Below are 21,584 nucleotides of genomic sequence, written 5' to 3'. Positions count from 1 at the left end.
ATAAGGTGTTGATTCCACTGACTGGCTTGGGCAAAAATCTCCAGGGCCACAAAGAGCAAACTTAAGAAAGATGAAGATTTTAACACATCCCACGTGTTATCAAAGATTTCTCCTCTAGGTTGAGAAGATTTATTCTTAATCAAGAGCTGGGACAGAATTTTAAAGAGGAGGAGAAGGAAGAAGAGGACAAAAATCTTATGGCTAAGAAGATTCTATTTATTACATAATTATATTCCCAAAGCAGTTTGAAAATTTGAGAGGTTACAGTTTTTCACCCTCTCCCTTCAACTGCAACTATGATGAACCTTATAAAATCCACATAGTAAACAGAGGAAAGGCTTGGTCCTAATGCAACTTAAGCGTGTCCAATCTGCAAGGAATTCAAAAACAGAAGAGTCATTTCATGGAACAAATAGGCAGAGGTTGCATAACCCTGCAGGGTCCTCTGGTCTTTATAGAAGCCAAATTCAACATGCAATTCTCTTTAGCCATCTATACTTTAGTCAAGCCATTTAAAAAGATTTCTTGCTAACACAATTCGGCTCCAGAACGGGCCCAAGGAATGCATACCAAAGAACAAATTCTAAATTAGTCTTAGGGTATGCAATTGAAATAAATTCATTAACTTAGAAGCTGAAAAGGCCCACCTGCTCCAGAGGATTTGGTAATAACACAAGGGCAACCAATTCTCTTCAGCACTAACTACTACTATCTAGCAGTACAGAAATGAGTATTCTCTCAAGACACTTTTCTTTATGAGAGACACCTAGACCTCCCTCCAACTACGAATGGGAGATGGAAGTAAATGTACGCTTTAATCGCCTCCTTTAACTATGGTCTTAACTGAAGTAACCTGACGACTATTTACATGGACCCGTGCTCCTCACCTAGAAACCATCTGCAAAAAATAAATTCTCTCTCCTCCTGAAGTTATTAAAAATAAGCCAATTTCTATGTTAATGTTAAGGTTCTAATGAAACTAAATGGAACAAAGGACTGGCAGAAAGTTCTCAGTTTGAAATGTTCATTCCAAAATTCATGACGCAAGGAAAAAGTAAGACCATACAGACAGACAAAACAGGGGAAAATCAGACAGAACGTCTGTCTTAACAGAATTTCTTGGCTCCTGATGATTTGTGTCAGAATTTAAAAGATTAAAATGCAGTAACACCTATTTTACCCAATAAAACTCTGTAAAAACATATATAAGCATTTGAGGCAAGAGTCTCATGCCACAAAGCAAAAATTTTCAGATGCCAGCCGCAATGGTAGAAAGATTTTTTTAAGTTACTCATAGAAAGATGAGCTCTAAGGTACATAACACAAAGGCAGTCGGCTCAGAATCAAACTCCTTTTCCAGAGTAAAATGAAGCCCATGAATTGCTTTAAGGCATCTCCTTGTATAAAATGTAATTCTAATTTCCCTGAAGATCTTTTCTAGGGAGAAAAATAATCTTACTCTAAGGTCTCCATATCATGTATTATCAACCATTGATTAAAAATTTAAATCCAAACATCTTTTCTCCCCTCCACCATTGGTGTAAAGTCATCCTATGCACAGCAGTCACCAGAGGAGACCTGAATAAATAGCTCTGCTTTAAGCCAGGAAAGAATATTTAGAATAAATATTCTTTTGAAGCCACTTATGAAATATGTTTAACACTGTTTGTAAGGCTCATTATTAAAAAAAAAAAAAAGACAACACTTAGATGCTTACCTTATATGACTTCTAACTTTACATGCCACTTGCACTGAAATGAAATAGTAGATTGCACTCAAGATGTGAAGATGTGCATTTTTTAAAGTCATAGTAAATCTTTCTACACATTTCATTCCGCTTTTTGCCTCATGATCTTAAACTATGTTTAAAATAAAACTATGTAAAAACTCACCAAGTTAAGTCAAAGTCAGTAGGAAGACTCTAATTTGTCTTGTCTAACAGGAAATCACTGTTGGAAATAAAGATGATGAATCAGACAACTAGATTCTCAATCTCATAAATCTTTACTTTGGCTATTCTGAAAAGTGGAACTCTTACAAAAGTAGGTGATACATTTGTTAGCATTTACTAGTCAAAATTACCATTCTTATATCTCAACACTAGTTCTGAGTGCTCTATTTATTAGTCATCTCTCAAAAAGATTATACTTTGAAATTAGTCAGAAAAATCCAAGCTAATTTTTCTAATAAATTGGCCTAATTTGTTAGTACAAAGAAAATGAAATAAATGGCTTGCTCATGTGAACATTTAAAAGAGGGGAGTGATCACTTTTGCCAGCTACTTCACAAAATGTTGAAAGAACTACTAAGTTTTTATGTAAAATACCCCTTTGTAATTATCAAGTGCTCTGTTGGTCAGTTACACCAAAGCAAGATACATTTAAACAAAGCCATGTATCCTATGGTTTCAATAAACAGCTGTCACACTGAAGTTCTTGTTGAAGACTGGGGAAATACCTTGGGTAACCACCACTACCACCACCGCCCTAATGGTCTACCATACCCTACAAAGTGACTCAAAACAAAAACAGGGATAAATGTGGTTGCAAGGCTTCCAGGAGCCTCACCTGGGCAGAAAATTCTGGCCCTATCTTCTCTTTTAGTACTGCATACACCGTGGGTGATTCTTTAAAAACAGAATCTTTTCCTGAAAAATTTAAACACTATTTTTAACTGGTACAAATGAGCTGCTCTTATTTTGGTAAACCAAGTCTGGTTACTATCAGTAATGGAATGAGCCCTCACCAAAAACTGTCCTAAACTACTGACACTAAAACAAGACAGTCTTGCAGAAGATTCAGCAGTAATAAGAGTCCGGTCAAATTCATTTAACACATATTTACTGAACACCAAGTGGGCAACACATTCTTTGAGACACGGTAGTAAAAAAAGACAGACAAGGTCCCTAACCCTCTGAGGGTAGACAGATAAATGCCTTTAAAACTTTATAAGTAACTACTCTGGCAGAAGATATCAACTATAACAAATGAAAATGCTCTGAATATCTGTGATTCTTAAAGTAGAAACCAGTACCTTTAATCTTTTACTCTAATTTTTTTTTTTAAGTTTAAGGCTTTGGCTTCTCAGTTAATTCGCTAGAATGAACATTTTTAGTCCTAAAGAATTGGTAACATTTTTAAAGAGTCTGAAAACACTGGTAAAAAATAGGAGGAACAGGGACACTCTCACACTGTTAGTAGGAGGACAAATTAGCATACCCACTTTGGAGAAAGTTTATTATTATCTAATAAAACTAAAGATCCAGCAATTCCACTCCCAAAATATGGACCAGAGAAGGCCCAGCACATGTCTGTCAGCATACATAAATAAGAATGTTCACAGCAACACTGTTCATAACAGCCAAAAACAGCATCCATAGTAGAATGAATATATAAGTTGTGGTACGTTCATATAACAGGATGCTATATGGCAACGAAATTAAATTACAGTTCTACAATAACAACATAGATGAAAGTTAAAAACATAGTGTTAGGTTCTGAAAGAAGACACAAAAAACCACACATAGTATCATTCCACTTATATAAAGTTCAAAAACAGACAAAAGTAAACTATATTGGTTTGCAATGAATCCTAGGTGGTAAAAATCACAAGGAAAAGTAAAGACATGATTATCAAACACGTCAGACTAGTGATACCTCTGAGCCACGGTTTGGGTTACGATGTAGAAGAGACACAGAGCACGATTCTTCTGGGTGCTGGCAGTGGTATATTTCTAGGTCTAATTGGTGGTTATGTAGGTACTTGCTTTTTATAATTAATCTTTAAACTATACAGTTACGTTTTGTGTATTTTTCTATGTTTCATAATAAAAAGGTTCAAAACAAATTAAAATAATCCAGTAGAGTAGCTGTGTGTGTGTGTGTGTGTGTGTGTGTGTGTGTGTGTGTATCCTCCCATGTCTACGGGTGAATACAATGTCTTGCACAGAATATACCCCTGATTTTTTTTTCCCCAAGACAATTCAGGATGGAGAACTCAGTAATGAAGCAGGGCCCCCCAGGAATGGACACCTATAGACAGGCTTTCCTACTGTACTTCCTTTCTTTGAATTTAAATGCAAATACCTGAGATCTGTTTTTCAGGGAAATTTTCAGTACTGACACAAATGTTTAAATCTATGTATGACTCACCAGTAGCCATTAGTTAATACCAAAATTATTTGCAAGAAATAAACAAAAGCTGTTGAAAAAGGAAAGTCAGAATACCAGTACTTTTTGGCTTTACCTTTTTAGTTTAATCGTGGCCCCTGATAGAACCTCCAGTGACTTCCCGTCTCACTCCCAGTAAAAGCCAAAGTCCTTACAATGGCCAGAAAGGCCCTGCACAGTCTGGACCTTATCACCTCTGCGGCCACATACATTCTCCTGAGCTCACAGTGCTCTGGCCACACTGCCCTTCTTTGCTGTTATGTTCCTCAGACAGAATGGGCTCATTCCTGCCTCAGGCCGTGTGCTCGCCCTTTTCTCTTCCTGGATACCTCTCCCCCTAGATCTTCTCCTGGCACACTCCTCCCCACCGCTGCGTCTTTCTCTAACAGTCACCATCTCTGTGACGCCTTCCCCGATACCCTTCAAAATGCAAACCTCCCCTCACAGCCACAATCCTATTCCTTCTTCATTCCTTAATTTTTTTCTATAGCATATAAAGTCTTTCTACCATAGTGCATCTGGAATTAAGAAGGCAGATCCTTGTCTGTTTTATTGCTGCACCCAGACAGTGTCTAGCACATGGAAAGCGAGAAAAAAATACTTCTTTAATAAATGATTGAATGAATCTCCTTCTCTTTTGCGAAGATTAGACAGTAACTCTATACATTCAACAAACAGAATGTTTCCCCTCTCTGTATGTCAAATTCATTAACAAAGTTTGTTTCGCTAACATGTTTCAGGTTTATGCTCTTGTTAACATTAATGAGTTACAGGTAAGATGTACATAAAGTTGATACAAACTAAATTGTATTTTCCCCTAACAAATGTGTGGTGCCCATTTTCATGATAACAATGCTGGGAGAGCCCAGGGAGACAAGGCCTCTCCTGTACTGGGGGTGCGGGTGTGTACTGGCATACCCACTATGGGAACTACCTGATAGCCACCACGAAGACTGAGTGATTGCCTCCTTTAGCTATACTTTTCGTTTTTAAAAAAATGAGCATGTTTTACTTTTGTAGTAAAAAGAAAACAAAACGTAAAGAAAGAATTACACAAACAAAATACAATTTCACGAAGAAAATTCTTTATATTTTGACTCCCACAGAAACAACAAAGGCTTCTGTTATGTATCAGATGAAATAACCCAAGGTGACTACAGTTGGAAAAAAAATTGCTTTTTACTTAGGAACTAAAAATTTTATAGCAGAGTTTTCAGAATGGAAGGGAAAACAAAACTCCGTGGTGTTAGTGTTCCATATAAGAACATAATTTTATTCTAAAGAAAGACTTAAAATAGGAACATTTCTTTGCAGCATAAAATGTGAGATTGAAGTGACAAAGCGCAGGGAACAAATTCCACTCAAACTTAGTGATTACAACAGCATAAGGAAGATAAATCACTACACAAAACTGCCTCCTGGGTGACATGACCAATACTCCTGAGCACACAGAGAGCTTACACTCCACCCAAGTTAAAGTCAGAGCAAGCCTAAGTCCACAGGTTACTGTCCAACCATAATACTTGTGACCTGAACCATATCCCAAGACATGATAAATCGGAGAGCAAATGCCCAGGCATCTGATATTCCACAGTTATATTTATTACCAAGATTTCCATCTTAAGGTCTTATCAATTGTTTTTAAAAAACACTCAGCAAATAAATCCTTCTCAAATTTTTAAAGATAGTTGATATATTCATGAAGTGAATACATATTCATAGATGAGGCGGCTGCCCAAACTAGTTAAGAAAGGAAGTACTACTCAAACACACGCAGCAGGCAGTGTACCATTAGAGAAGAGTAACAGTTTTCATTTGTAACACTTCAGCATTCCAAGTGCTCAAAGCTCTGAATAAGATGCACATTTAAAGGAGGAGAAAACATGGAACATAAAAATTTAAAATATATTCAACCCCACAATAAGGAATAAAGCATAGGAGATTAAAAACTCCACGAAAAAAAATTATAAATGAGAACCACTGGTCATTGAAATATATGGTCCCTGAACAAAGCTTATCTGTAATAATTCTAATCTAAATCTAAATAATTTTAATCTAATCTGAAGGCTGACATTTTTAAAATGTTTAATTTGGCTAAGAATGCTCCAAGACACTCTTTCATAAATACCAGCTATGTTTGGGTCATGCTGAACTTACAAGGTAACACCCGAACTGCATAAACTGTATTGGAGATCACTAAATAGTCCAACATCTACTAGGTGAGAAGTATTCTAGGAGTTAAAAAGTAGGTTAAAAAAAAAAAACTTAGAAGGGAGAAGGATCCCACAACTAGAAGGACCTGCAACTAAGATATACAACTGTGCATTGGGGGGGGGGGGGTTGGGGTTGGGGAAATAAAGCAGAAAAAAAAAAGAAGGGAGAAGGAGAAAAGGTGAATAATTACTAACATTTATGAAAAACAGCTATTAAATATGACACAATAAAAATACACAATATTAAAATGCAAAGGCTGAGAAATTTATCAGACTCCAAAAAGAATCCATAGGAAAAGAAAATTTCAGAGCCTCTGGCCCTAGTAAAAGAAGACTGGCATTCCAAGTAACGGAAGATGCTCCTCATCCTCCACTCTCCCTCAAACAATGATTGTGAATACCAAACTGGTGGACCAAGTGGGAGAATCAAACCACCAAAACAACAAAAACAACAACAACAACAAAACAAAAAAAGGAGGAAGGAGGAGAAGAAAACCATAAAAGGTATGTAGGAGGTTGTTGTTCACTGGAGTTTTGTCTGTAATGGTAAAAAACAGAAACAATTTAAGTATCTGTCAAAGCGGTTTGGAAAATTGAAATACTCAGACCATGAAATAGAAATGAAACAGCTAAAATGTGGGACCTAGATCTATATGTACCCAGATGAACAGATGTTGAAAAAGAGGAAGAACTGAAAACGATGACTGCCATGGAATCTGTTTAGATATTCATATGCACACTCTCTCTCTCTGCACTGGAAGGATGCACACTAAATTCAGGGACTAGGTCGTCCCAGGGGAGGGAGGGAGGGAAAGGCACTGAGAAAGTGCATAAAGAGGACTTCAGCTGAAGGTGTCTGTCACAGTCTCTCTACTTCTTGTTTGACTTTATTTTTTTTAACTTTTCAAAAACAATGAATTCAGAAGGAAAACTAAATTAGAAAAGCTTTAAAGAAAATCAACGTCAGAGCAATATTTTAAATAGACAATAATGTAGTCTGAATCAAACTAAAAAAGCCAACGACTTCAGTACAGATCTTCTCAATAATTAAAAATCTAGCTCTTCTCGGTAAAATATTTTCCCCAGTTGATGGGAGTTACTGGGGTTACTTAAGCAGAGGGACCAGAGAGACTGACTTCATATACTTCAGTAAGAAAGCACATTTTAAATAAAAAATAATACTCATAGTAAGCCAGCATGTCTTCAGAGAGACTGAATCCTCTTAAGGAACCATGTTTCCACAGAACACCTTCTCTTTCCTGTCCACGATTCTACCTTCTGACCTGAAGACTTGTCCTCCACCTTGCCCTCATTTTACTCATTCCCCTTGAAGGACCATCTCCCCCTTCTTTAAACGCCTCAAATTTTAGTACCTGTACTCAAAGACAGATTTTTTTTAAAAAGAGACTTTTTGAAATGATTTAAGCTTTTCCTCCTCTTTCAAATATGTTTTTCTTCCCTCTTTACTTTTTCCATCCCCAGCCTGGTTTTTTCCCTTCCACTCTCCTGCTGACCAACAGTTGCTTTCAACTGCTAGCAAGCCTCGAGCATGTTTATATTTTTCACTTCTTAAGGAAAAGATACTCCCAAGTAAACTGAACAAATTCCCACTCCACAGCCCAAAGGTCAAATAAGGGAAAAAAACTAAAGCTAAAAAATACTACAAACTAAAAAAATTTTGCTGCCTTTCATTTTGGCATTACCGCTAGGAATAAAGTTCTAACTACCAAATAAGACGGCAAAATCAAACTTGCTTGTACATTTTATCATCTCTATAGCATTTAAATTGATCTGGAGTCCTCTGTTTCACAAGTCACTCTGGCTAAGGATCATAAGGCAACTTACAACAGGTCTGTACAGTTGAGTACCATAGCCTAGCGGAAACCAGAGCATCAAGAGTCACAGTAGAGGGACAACCCGTGCACTTCCACCCCCATCCTCCTGGTCTTCTTTAAACGGTCTTCCAAAGATCTTTTGTGTTCAGTACTTTAAGCCATATTCCCTCACAAGTGGTATTCAGTGCTCCACAGTCTTCAAAGTACTTTGACATTCATGATCTTATTTGAAATTTTTAACAGCTCTGTGAAGCATGCAGGGCAAGTATTTTACAAATAAGGAAACAAAAGCTCAGAGGTTACAGTCTGTCTTGGTCACATGGCTATCAGCAGGTTTGAGTTCAGAGCTCAAGTCTTTCAACTTCTAATCCTATACTTTATAATTCCTGTGACTAGGTGATTCTTAGACCAGGCATGGTCTTTCACTGAACTTGTAAAAACTGGAAAAATATCTGATAGAAGACACATTGCTATATCCCAGCTTTCAACTCCAATTTCATTTTCAAGTGGTAACTCTTTTGAAAAGTATGCTCTTTTGTTCTTACGAATTCTGAGCACAATTACTAATGGGGACCTGGGAAAATTACTGATAGGCTCATGCCTACTTTCACAACTGCCCCCAGGGAACAAATCGTATGTCCTAATACTTTTAGAATGACTTTCTATGCTTTAGTACCTAATCATCATTAATTTTTAAAAAATAAAATGTCTACGGTTCTAACACGCCAGAGTAATTTTCTAGTCTGAGTTTCTGAGAAACCAGTGTCTTTTCCTCTGGAGATCTCTCTCTCTCCTTTGCCACAAGATTACAGAACTAAAAAGCACAATTTCTATCATTCCTTAATTATATTCGAGATGTCTAACATGACCATCTTCTACCCAGTTGCTCAAGCCCAAACCCCTATCTTTTCCTATCCCATCTATCAGCAAGTCCTGTCAGCTGTCCTGCTTCCTAATGTATCCCACATTTACCCAGTTCTGTCTAATTTTATCCATTTCTGTGCAGCTTTCTCTCACCTGAACCAGAGTTAACTGGATTCTTACTGCTCTCCTAGCTTCCTCTGAAGCACAATCTATTCTCCACATAGTAGCCACAATAAACTTGAAAAAAGTAAATGAGAACATGTCACTCTTCCATTTAACCACACTTGGAATACAATTCAATCTCTTTATCTGACCCTATAGGGTTCCATAAGAGCTGGCCCATTATATCAAATTCATCACCTACCCCTCTCCTGCATTACTAATTTCTCTGCAAACACACTGGCCTTCTTTTTACAGATAAGCCAAGTCTGTTTCCACCACAGGGCCTTTGCATTGTTGTCCCTCAGCCTGGAAGACCCTTCTAGATATTCACATTACTCGCTTGCTCGTTATTTGGGTTTAGCTCAAAAGTCACCTCTTTAATAAAAGGCCTTCTCTGACCACAGTCAAAAGTAGCAGGCCCACCCCTACCTTCTATAAATTTGATTTATGTGAATTAATCCCTTACACTGTCTGTGGTCTATAGCCTGATCATCTTCTGAGTGCACCTACAATACTGCCATTCTGGTCCTGTAAAGCTAAAACCAGAACCCAGACAGAGGGGGCTCTGCTAAGATAACGCCCAGTTCGCAGTCAGAAGCAGCCCCCTGGTCTTTTTCTTTTCAGCATCCAAAAGAAACTTTATTAAATGTTCTTTTTTCTTTTGGGTGTAAAATGTTTAAACAAAGCCATCATTAACCTTTGAAAATGTTCCTATTATATCGATTTAGGCTTGTCTTTTTAAAAATTATAATAGCAAGCTCTAGACTCTATATTTTTTGTTTTAAAGAAATCACTAGTTTTTCATAACAGGGACTGGGGATCTGGGATCTGTTTTCCAAAATGGTAAATTGGCTTACAAATAGAAAAATAAAAGGTAGAAATAACAGCATTTTGAGAGACAGAGATATAAATAATACCAACAATTTTAACAAATGCCTTATAGAGTGACAGTAAAAGTGAGAAAACTTGCTAACACTGCTTAATTCTTCGAGAGTAAAAGATCTGGATAAAGTGAAGAAAGTTCTGGGGCCGGCCCCGTGGCTGGGTGGTTGGGTTTGCACGCTCCACTCAACGGTCCAGGGTTTCACTGGTTCGGATCCTGAGTGCAGACATGGCACTGCTCGTTGTGCCACCCTGCGGCAGCGTCCCACATGGCACAACTAGAAGGACCTACAACTGGAATATACAACTATGTACTGGGGGGCTTTGTGGGGAAGAAGAAGAAGAAAAAAAAAAGTAAAGAAAGTTCTTTTACTTGCCTGAATATTCTTCGAGGGCAAGGGGCTTGCACTCAGAGCAGCCTGTATTGTGCCTGGCACACAGAAGCTGCTTCATAAACGTCTGGTGAATAAAGGAATTAGTAAAATAATTCTGGAGATATAAAGGACTTAATGAACATCCACTCAAATGATTTTGTTTTACAGATCAGGAAACTGAACCCTAAAGCAGCTTAGTGGCTTGCCTAATGTGATACATTACACACAGGACACTAGGAGCAGAGCTGAGACCAGAGCCCAGGCTATTATACTATCTCCCCATAGTTATGTTGGAAAAAGCTGGTGTTGGGCTCAAGAATTTCAATGTGGGTAAATGAAAGATAATGTATTGGTGAAAAACAATCAAACTGTAATTAACTGTTCAATTGTGATTTCAAGCAAAAAAGACCTTGGTGAAGCACTATAGTTACCCCTTATGTAGAATCCAAATGGACCAACCAAATTCTCTTCATTATCAGAAAGCATACTGGAAACAAACCAGAAAACACATGCAACATTGACATCCCCCAACCTAGCTGTCCAGTCTTACCTAATGCAACTGTTCAAATTAAGTCAACTGTCAGACAACCCAATTCCACTGCTCAGTCTACATTCACAACAGAATTAAAGTGGCTATACAAACTGGATTCCTCCCTAAGGAGGTAGGGTTACAAAGATAAATTTGCAACTCTATTTGTTCTTGGCCCTCTATAACCTTTTCTCCCTTTCAATTCAACCAAACCTTTACTGATTAAAACTGGACAGACATGATTTGACTCTGATCCTCAAGATGTGAAAAGGCTCCTTTACCCTATTTCCTGAAAACCCCTTCCCATGAAGCAAAGATTCATCTGATCAGCTTAATCAAACTTACTGGAGTGCCCATTTTGAGAGTTGCCTATGGATTATTTACATTTTGGGAGAGTAAGTTTTCCCCACCTATACAAGCAGCAGAGTTACAAGCAAAGACAGATTTTTATCCTAAGTCCAACAAAATCTTAACATTGATAAATGTGTTTCTATTGCTTGAGCCCTAAAGTGAATCAACTATAAAAAATATTCATTGAATGCAGTTTGGATGTCCAGTCCCATGCTGAACCAGCAGCCTCACCAATACCAATTTCCTTGCTTGGTTTGAATAAAAAGAAAACGTTTCTGGCCTCGAGGAGTCAGGAAAACACTCAACATATAGTTAAAAGAAGAAATGCTCACATTTTCGAGAACTGGGAACTCTTCCTCAAAATATAAATTTTATTCCATTAAACAATTTTTCTACCATCTTTTACAGTACACTTTGCCTTTAAATAGTAAGCCACTTAGAAGTCACAAAAATTACTTCTCCATCTATTCACTGGATAGAATAAAAACTAGATGGAACAAAACTCTAGATGGAACAAAAACTCATTAAAAGCAATTTTAAAATCTAGACTAGTCAGCTAGGTATTCAAATCCAAAAGAGAAGCTTTGGACTCTAGACACAAACTTACTTCAAATATTAAATACTTGCAGAACTCATAAGTAAATTCACTTTTAAAGGACTGGGTCTCCAAAGTTACAAAATGCGGATAAGAGTTACCACTAGCACTTTATCCTTATTGCCAGAGATAGTTACTCTAAGAACTGTCTTACAAAGGTCAACATTTTATTGGGTCTTCCAAAATCAATCCTTCACAATGAGAAACGGACATCAGTTAAACAAACTGTTAGAATAAGAATAGAATGAGTCAGTATATTCATAAGCCTTTGCTGTCCTTGGGACCTGAATCCTACTGCAGGCTTTGTAGATACTTTCCTAAATCTGAGTTTTCTCATCTTTAAGTTGGGAGTGACTGTCCAAGAATCTCTAAGGTCCCTTCCAAAGGTAAAGTTCTATGCCCCTTTGGAAATATTGTTAAAATTATTTCTGCCTCTCTTCACGTATGCTTTTTGAAAACTAAAAGTAATACATAGACATCATAAATAATTCAAAAGTTATAGAAAGCTATAATACAAAAGAAAGTACAAGTTTCCTTCCAGACACGCAAATCCATCTTCTAAAGGCTAAAGCCAATCACTGTTTTCTTCGGTATCCTCAGAAACAGACAAAAAAACTCACAAAGCCAAAAAAGGGCATGTACATACAAGCATACAGACAGAGACACACACACACACACTCTCCTATTCCCCAGAAGCACACATATAACTCATTCATTCCAAAGGTGCAAAGAACTCCACTGTACCCTGATGTGTGGTTTCCAAGTTTTTGCTACTGCAAAAATTGTAGCAAATAGGTCTATCTGAAGATAAGTGCAAGCAAGCCCAAGAGCCTGTGCATTGTTGTGACAGATATTGTCAACTGCCCTAAAAAATGTTGTATCAATATATACTCCCTGCGTGACTGCCTGATTCTCCGCACCTTTGAGCATCCACTCTCCTGATACACTATTCATCCAGGATGGCCAGAGACAGAGAGACATAAACAAATTTTTAAGCATGAGAGCCAGTGAGACTCATACCAAAAAAAAAAGGCCAGAAATGTCTTTTATGAATTAAGTGGACAAACTCCTGCCAAAAATACAGCAGACACGATGTGTGGTACCTGTTTGTTTACAAGATTTAAGCGTTGCTGTTTCCTTGAGGTGTTTGTAAGATAGTGACAGAAAATAAATTGCGTAGGGGGGACCACACACAAGGAGAGTAGGTGAGCTACTTGTATGGCAGATTCTATGAATTCCAAGGAGACCCAGTTTTGTCTTAGATCACAATGTGCATTTAATAACACATATGGCTAAATTCCTTCACATATAATTTTGCCACTTTCACCCAGAGATGGTTATCAGCACAGTGAGAGTCAATCTAGTTCCTTAGCTTTACCACTGGCAAAGAATCCCTATTAATTGAGCTGCTTATCCCCAAATTAAATGGGATGGTACGTGATTCCAGAGGTATAAAATTGTTAATAAAGCACATAAAAGGTAACACTTGGTGTATTTTAAAAGTGTTTTTTATTAAATAATTGGTATAATGTCTAGCATGTAGCCGATACTCAATAAGCGGCTGTTCATTAAGTTAATCACATCATCCACTTGGAAAATTATCATGGTTTAATAGGAAGTACTTGCAAAGGACCACGTAAATATCAGGCAACTCTAGGAGTGTGTGTGCGCACACGTGTGTGTAGGGAGGAGCACACGAGTTTCTAAAACAAAATAAATACATACAAAAGTTCTCATTTTACTGTCATAATTTCTTATTATAAGTATTCATTACATCAGTAACAGTATGCTATCACATTTTGGGGGGAAAAAGAAAAAACCATACCTTAGTCTTACAATGAAATGTGAAAAAAAATTTTTTTATTTTAGAATCAGGGAAATGCAATACATCTAATGTTATGTTTGTCTTCAGCAGAAGCTCCCTCTAATTTTATAAGAAAAGTAGGAAAACACAATTTGGGAACAACCACTATGAGATTATTCCCAACACATTCTTTTCTCTCCTCACCCAAGTAAACCAACCACACTCAACACTAAATCTCTCAAGAAAATTGCCCCCAGTTTCTTCTATTATCAAAGGATCACTAAAAAACCCACAATTTTAAGCATCAATCAGAAGCACTCAGAATCAAGGCCAACCTTATATACACCCACACGTGAAACTAACCAAGCACAGCAAGTCCTATGCTGAGCATCTCTTCAAAATGAGGATGGGCTTCTCAGCCCTCGCTCTAACTAAACCGCAAATGATCAATGGGGCCCAACTCCAGACACTGGACTCAGAGCAGACAGTTCCAGGTACCCAACAAGGCACCAGCTGGGAAAGGAAGGGGGAGCTGAACTAAACGGGACACAAAGTCAAAGATAAGAGTTACTTGGCAAAGGTCCTGCCCATGATATTATCAAAAAATCATGTGGGAGGTCCCCAAATTCTACCACTAATAAAGAAACCCTTACCTGTAGGCCTATGAATTGGGTAGATCCTTTAAGATTGGCTGCAGCTCAAGAAAAATTAAAGTCTTCTAGGTGCTGGCAAACACTACCTTATGGAGTTCAACGTCCCATCTACCAAACTGAATTCCGCAGATTAGTAGACAAAAATTTTAGGTTAAGAGTTTTCAAATAAAAACTATAAACCAAAGAAAAACAAATACTACAATCACATTATTAAAGAGGCAGGCCTCAGACTGGAATGAAATAATCACCTCCTTCAATACAATCTACTGTTTCCAAGATACACAAGAATTTGTTTCTTGGACTTGAGATTGGTATTAAGTGGCAACGGATCAAGGAGAAAAAAATAAATACTGGAAACTAAATCAAAAATCAAATCTAAAGACATTCGATTTAACACTGAGCTTGCAAATACTGTTAAAAACAGACTAAAGCCATATTTGGTTGGGTTCTTATGTTAAATGGCAAACTATTATGACATAAAAGAAGATAATGGCTCATGATTGGCTGTAGACAGTTACTACCCGTACTTGCCACAAAAGTTTATCCAATCAGATCATGTAATACAAATAACTTCCAAAATTAAGTAGGTTTTTTTTCCATTGTATCTGTTTTTAATGAGCATGTACTCTATACCAGGCACAGTAGTCAAGACACAGTCTAACAGAGGAAGGGAGGTGTCTTAGTTTTCCATTGCTGCATAACAAATTACCAAAAACCATTGTCCAACGTCTTTGAGACTTCCATATAATTTATAATTAACCCAATCACTTCTATAAATATCTCATGTCAATAAACTTCGACTTTCACAACTGATATAAATTTAGCTAATTCAAAATATCTTTATATTATAGTTAGTAATAAAGATGATAGTTATACTCATTCTTTATTCTAGAATAAAATTATGACCTTTATTTCAATTTCTACCATACTTGAAACAGATGAAAGAAAAACTTTTTTAAATGCTTAAAAGCACTGTAGATATCTATAGTGAAATCATTCACAATTTACTGAGGAAATAAGACTGAATTCAGTACAGTGGTCACTATCCAATTTGTAGACTTTTCAGATCCTGATTCTTGTCCCTCTATCTTCCAGCAGTGATAATCAAGTAGGAGGAGAATGGATAAATTTAAAACCACCCATTTTCTTATGTGTGAGCCTGGTCAAAGAATGGGTGAGAAAGTTTAGAGAAATTCGTTAAAATGAAGTTTTGGTATTATAGTATGGTATTTGGTATTATATTTGGTATTATATGTCTTTTTCTCCTGATCCCCACAACCAAAACCCAACTTAATTAGTGCAGGACATTAATAAACTACAGTATCACCTTAATTAATGCAATACTTTCTTGTTTCATTCCTGCAGAATAAGCTGGTTTTTTGTCAAGGCATCTTTGCATATGTTTTCTCCACCCAGAATGCCTTTCCTTCATCTTTGTAAACATCTACTCTAATCTCTCCAAGTAGAATTAAATGCTTCCTCCTCCTCTATATGTAGATCTCTTGCTGTTGTAATTATTTGTCTTTCCCACTAGACTGAGAATCCCAGGAGGGCACTTAACTGAGGGTTATATTCACCTTGGTAAGCCTGGTGTCTAGGCAGTGCCCAGCAAATACTAGGTGCTTAATACATGTTTGAAAAAGGAATGAGTGAATATATCATGATCCAAATTAAATGGCCTCAAGGATTTTTACTTCCCTTTATTAAGATTCTATACTTACCAAGTCATCTTTTGCCAGCACAACACAGTAGTTACTAGTTGTATGATTTCCAGGCAAGTTACTAAAAAAACCTCTCTGTGCCATGGGCTCCTCAACTATAAAATACAGACAAGAACATCTCCCTTGTAAGGTTATCGTGAAGACTTAGTGAGTTGAACACATGAAAAATGCTTAGAGCAGTGCCTGACACACACATACTACGTGCTCAGCAATCAGGAGTCACTATTATCAGTTTTTTAATAATATCCTAACACGAGGAGGGGAATGGACTGAGAAGACACATGCTGGGTAGCTCATGGGAAAGACTACCTACCCCTCAATGTTCATTAATAAAAGGGCATTCTAGCTTATCTGTCAGCCCCTTTTGAGTTTGGTTAGCCATTTTTTCCCTAAAACCAATCAACAACTCTGGTGACACTGAAGAAACAGAGTTTACTCGCAAAATTGCGGAATGCATCCTGAATCTTAAAGATTCCATCAAGTTAACAGCATCCTGAGAGGGCTTGTCAGAAGAGCTAGTCGGTCACCTTATGACACCTCACCTTGATTCTCTCTAAAAGGCAACATTTTGGTCAAAGATAGTACAATTTAGTGAAAAGAATGTGATGCTAGGAGGGAGAGACTCAAAGAATGCCGCTAATTAGCTTTGAACATGATTGTATATTTTAAAGAGAAAGTCTCTGAGTTTAAAAAAGTACTAGTCAGTTCTCGATTATTCATAATAAAGGAGGTAAAAAGTGGTATAAATAATTCAAAAGAGATAGTAAAAAAGATATACTTAACATTTTACTTTGGAATGTATTATGTAATTTTTCCTACAGATTTATACCCAAAATTTCATCTGGGCTGAACTAATAATAAAACATATTTACATAGCCTGGTCATACATTACCGACATCATGGGAGTGAATTCCAAACAAAAGAAGGATGCCAGCATGAGATAAATTCCTATGGATAATTTACACAAGGATAATTTAAAACTGACTATTAATATATAATTCCTCTCAACCTCACAGCATCCTCTTGAAGCTCAATCTTAGCCATAAAATTCTTTCAAATGAACATCTCCAAATATCATTTAGAACTAAAAGATGAGAACAACTGAGTTTCCAAAGGTGAATCAATCTAGACCTGGAAGCCATGAAAGAATCATCCAATTGTGGATTTTTGCTCCCACAGATGTGGGGGTGCATTACTGTGCCTGAGGAGCTAGAAGTGGTATCAGCCTAAAGCAGGTCAATTTATTCTACAAAATCAAGGTATTCCTGAAAAGTTATGTAACAATCTCAGTGCCAGAAAGGACTTGAGCAACCAGCTTGTCTAAACCCTTTGATTTTATAGAAGAAACTGAGATCCACAAAAACTGCAACATGTCTGTCAAACTACAAGATAAAATAAACATCTAAGTATTGGGAAGTTCATTTTTCAAAAAATATTTTCAATTGACATGTAACATTGTATTTGTTTTAGGTGTACAACATAATGATTTGATATACGTATACACTGCAAAATGATTACCACAATAAGTTTAGTTAACATCACCACACATAGTTACAAAAAAATTTTTTTCTGTGATGAGAGCTTTTAAGATAGACAGGAAGTTCATTATTTAAGTAATTCACTTATATAAATGAATTTCTTCTATATTTCTTGTAGAAAGAGACTTTAATGTATTCAGTTTGCTTAAATTGGGCCGCATCTATATATCTGCTTTTTTTTTTTAAAGATTGGCACCTGAGCTAACAACTGTTGCCAATCTTCTTCTTCTTTTTTTTTTAAATTCTTCTCCCCAAAGCCCCCGTACATAGTTGTATATTCTAGTTGTGAGTGCCTCTGGTTGTGCTATGTGGGACGCCGCCTCAGCATGGCCTAAAGAGTGGTGCCATGTCCATGCTCAGGACCCAAACTGGCAAAACCCTGGGCCACCGAAGCAGAGGGCGCGAACTTAACCACTTGGCCACGGGGCCAGCCCCTATATATCTGCTTTATCTTATAGTTCCATACTGTCCAATTTCAGATTTACTAAAAGTAAAATTGGTCCCCTGGGATATAACTTAACTCCCATAAGTGAAGTCCCACTGCACCACAACACGAGCCTTTCTCTCCAGTCAGTCTAGCGGCTAGACTCTAGCCCATTTGTCAGCTCACACAATCATGCGCCTTCCTCAAATCTGTTCACATCCTTCTGAAAGCCAGGAATGCTCTCCTACCTCCTACCTGAATATTACCCTTCTGGATCCAGGTCAAGTTCCACCTTGCCTTGAAGCATTTCCTAAACACCCCAGTTCACTCTGGATTCCTATCACACTTATTGTCACTTTCTTGGCAGTTAACAAACGTTACTTAGAATCCCTTACCTCATAACTAACAGCGGATGCCCAGAACTGCAATGTGTATGTGTCTTTCCCTACCTCCAAATTCTCTTTCGGTAAGTCTAGTGAAACGGAATAGGTACTTAAAAACAAAACAAAATAACTTACCAGATGGGAAGAGGAAAACAGCTGGTACAAGAATAAAATTGATTTTTTCCATTATTAAAATGTCCTTTAATGCTGTTTAAATATCTTTTCAACTATAAAAATATTTAAAGAATAATCAGAAAAATGGAACACTGCCTATCCTTCAGCACAGCAATTCCACTGCCACTTCCACTTTAGGAACCCATGCTAAGGAATCAATCTGATCAGTGTATAAAACACTTATGTACAAGAGTGTTCATCACAACATAATTTACAAGCAGACACTGAAGAAAAAGGAAGCTCATTAGTAAGGAATCGGCCAAATAAAATATGATACATCCATACAACAGAATTCTATGTAGTTACTTTAAAAGATTATTTTTTAGTGACATGAAATTTTTTAGGTTTTTATTTTTTCTATGTTTCTATTTTTCCATTATTTTATAATCAGAAAATCTTTTTATTCTGAAAAAAATACAGCATAGATTTTGAAATTACACACAAGCCTTTTTAAGGATATGTGCATACAGTGCATTACTCACATTTACTACTATCACCACCCCTAAAGGAGTGACACACTAGCTCATAAAGAGAAGTCCCTAACAATGTATCCAAGTCGAGGCATAATTAACTTCCCTGCTGTATTTATGTTGTTTCTTCAAGCCAGAAGTTTCTGAGATAATTTACCAATAACTTACACTGAAGGAAGTTTCTCACCTATGCAGAGGACGTTTCCTTAGGTGCTGACAGGATGGCAATGAATTGAGTCAAGTTATATTCCAAAGGTCAACCATCACCATTACCCACCGCGCCCCATCATCAGATTACCGACTGAAGGGGAACTACCACTGATTTAGCAACTCCAATCAACAGATTTGAGTACTGAAGTAGCTAAGGCTAACATGGAACTCTGTCTTTGTGTTGACGGGATTTCAACTTCAATGGCTCCCAGAGCCATTCCATTTCAGGTGCTCATCCATACTCTCATACCTTAGCAAGGATCTTTTGGAATTTTCTCTACTTCTCAGATATCGACTTCTAAGTTTTTCTCTCTGAACTCCTATTCCCTCTACCAAGAGGAAGGAAAGAGTTAAGATGAGAAAACAAAAGTATGAAAGCTCTGGAGGAGGACCTAGCTGGGTATACTGGAAGAATAGAAAGCAAGCCAGTGCAGCTTGAACATGAGACACAAAGGAAAAGACTGTACAAGAAACAGGCAGGGACCATATCGCAGAGGGCCTAACAGGTCACGATGAAGACTCTGCACGTTGTTATTTTCAGAAATGTTGCCGCTCCCATTGTGAATCAGTTTTACATAAATGAAACATAAATTTATGTTTCAAACCTCATCTGCTCTTTTAAAACCCAGTGCAAGAGATTCGACTGCCTGCCCGCTAGGCAGCCTCTCCTAAATGTCAACACATGCAAAGCCAAACACTATCTTTTTTCCCAAACCAGCTCCTCCTGACCATTTTATATCTGCTAACAGACGGATCATTCACCCAGGCTTGATATGGCAAAGCTGTCTTTCATTCCTTGCCTATTGTCCACCCCTACTACACACGGGCTCCAAAGGTCCTCAAATCTCCAACCTACTCTTTCTTTTCTACTCCCACTGCCACTATCCTATTTCACTCTAGCACCAGTTCTTGTTCACATTACTGGAACAGGCTAACCAGTTTCCACACCTCCAGTTCTTTCCCCATCAAATTTATCCTATATGTCATCTAGATACTTTTAAGACAACCAATAAGCAGCTGATGCATAAATTTATTACCTCAAGTTCTGACTTCACTTCAAGCTCCACTCCTATATCTGCCTACTTAACATATTTATACTTAGCCTCATTCCCATCTCAAATTTAACATGTCTTAAACTGAACTCCTGATTTCTGATCTTCCCTCCAAATTCCACACCTACTCCTCCCATTCCTCTCTCTCTCCCACTCCCATCTCAGTAAGTGGCACCTCTATCCATCCAATTGCTTCAGCCAGAAACCTGGGAGTCAGCCTTGACACTTTCTTCTCCCTCAACCCCCACATTCCATCTATAATTAAGTTGATTCTTTAACATACTTCTCAAATCCATCTACTTCTCTCTATCGCCTCTACCACTGAGTCCCACCTGCAAGGACTCTTACTTAAGTGGTGTGAGGTGCAGCCCAGGCATGGGGAGTTTTAAAAGCTCCCCAGGGGACTCGAACACGCAGCTAAGGGTGAGAACCGCTGCTCTGCATGGTCTGGCCGCCCACCAATCTCTCTGACCTCATTGCTACTTTCTGCCTTGCTCACTTAAATCCAGCCACACTGGCCTGGTTCCTTAAACATGCCAGACACAAATATTCCTCATGGCTTTTGTCCTTGCTATTCCCTCTCTCTGGAGTCCTGGCTCACTCCTTCACCTTATGCAGGTATTTACTCAACTATCACCTTTGTAGTGATTTAGTGAGCTGTTTCCCAGCCATTCTATCTAAAATTGCAACACCTGCCCCCACCCCAATACTCCCTCTCTCTTTCTCCAGCTTTATTTTTCTCCTTGGGACTTCCCACCTTCTCACATACCATACACCTATCTTGTTTACTGCCTGAATATGCACCTCATGAGAGCAGGGCTTCTGACCCAGCACTGAGAACAGCACCGAGCACAACGTGGGTAGTCAATTAATATTTAACTCCTCACCAAGGCCTTCCCAGCTTCCTCTAACTAAATTTAATTTCCCCATAATTCCCATAATAGTAACATTCCTTTCCTTCATAACATTTACACTAAGTTGTAGTTATATTTGTGTTTATTTGCTGAAGCTCCTTTCCTAGACTATAAATTCCATGAGAATAGGGATTTTGTTTGGTTCACCACTGTATACTGTTCCTCATGCTTAAGTAGCAGAGTAACTAATTAAAAAATAGTCGATAAATGAATTAACAAATGAAAGGGGTCAAATGTATTTTCTGAAAACACACTCTGATCATGTTA

The 21,584-nt window shown here is 37.6% G+C and overlaps 1 protein-coding gene across 5 annotated transcripts in view; it reads right to left on the bottom strand.

Moving 5' to 3' along the window:
* SPOP (speckle type BTB/POZ protein) overlaps positions 1-21,584 on the bottom strand; it is a 61,391-nt gene that overhangs the window by 27,776 nt on the left and 12,031 nt on the right. For 3 of the 5 annotated variants that reach the window (XM_044744574.2, XM_070483052.1, XM_070483053.1), the window contains exons 2-3: positions 1,893-1,949; positions 1,718-1,751 (exon numbers count right to left, since the gene is read on the bottom strand). The exons of 1 other annotated variant lie outside the window; for it this stretch is intronic. The gene's annotated coding sequence lies outside the window, so the exon portion shown is untranslated. The remainder of the gene's footprint in view (positions 1-1,717; positions 1,752-1,892; positions 1,950-21,584) is intronic. One more of the 5 variants, XM_044744575.2, reaches the window with a different exon arrangement.

Source organism: Equus asinus, chromosome 13 (genome assembly GCF_041296235.1).
Source record: "Equus asinus isolate D_3611 breed Donkey chromosome 13, EquAss-T2T_v2, whole genome shotgun sequence".
In the NCBI taxonomy this organism is placed as follows: Eukaryota; Metazoa; Chordata; class Mammalia; order Perissodactyla; family Equidae; genus Equus; species Equus asinus.
Note: the sequence above shows the minus strand (reverse complement) of the source record. Positions and strands in the feature narration are given on the sequence as shown.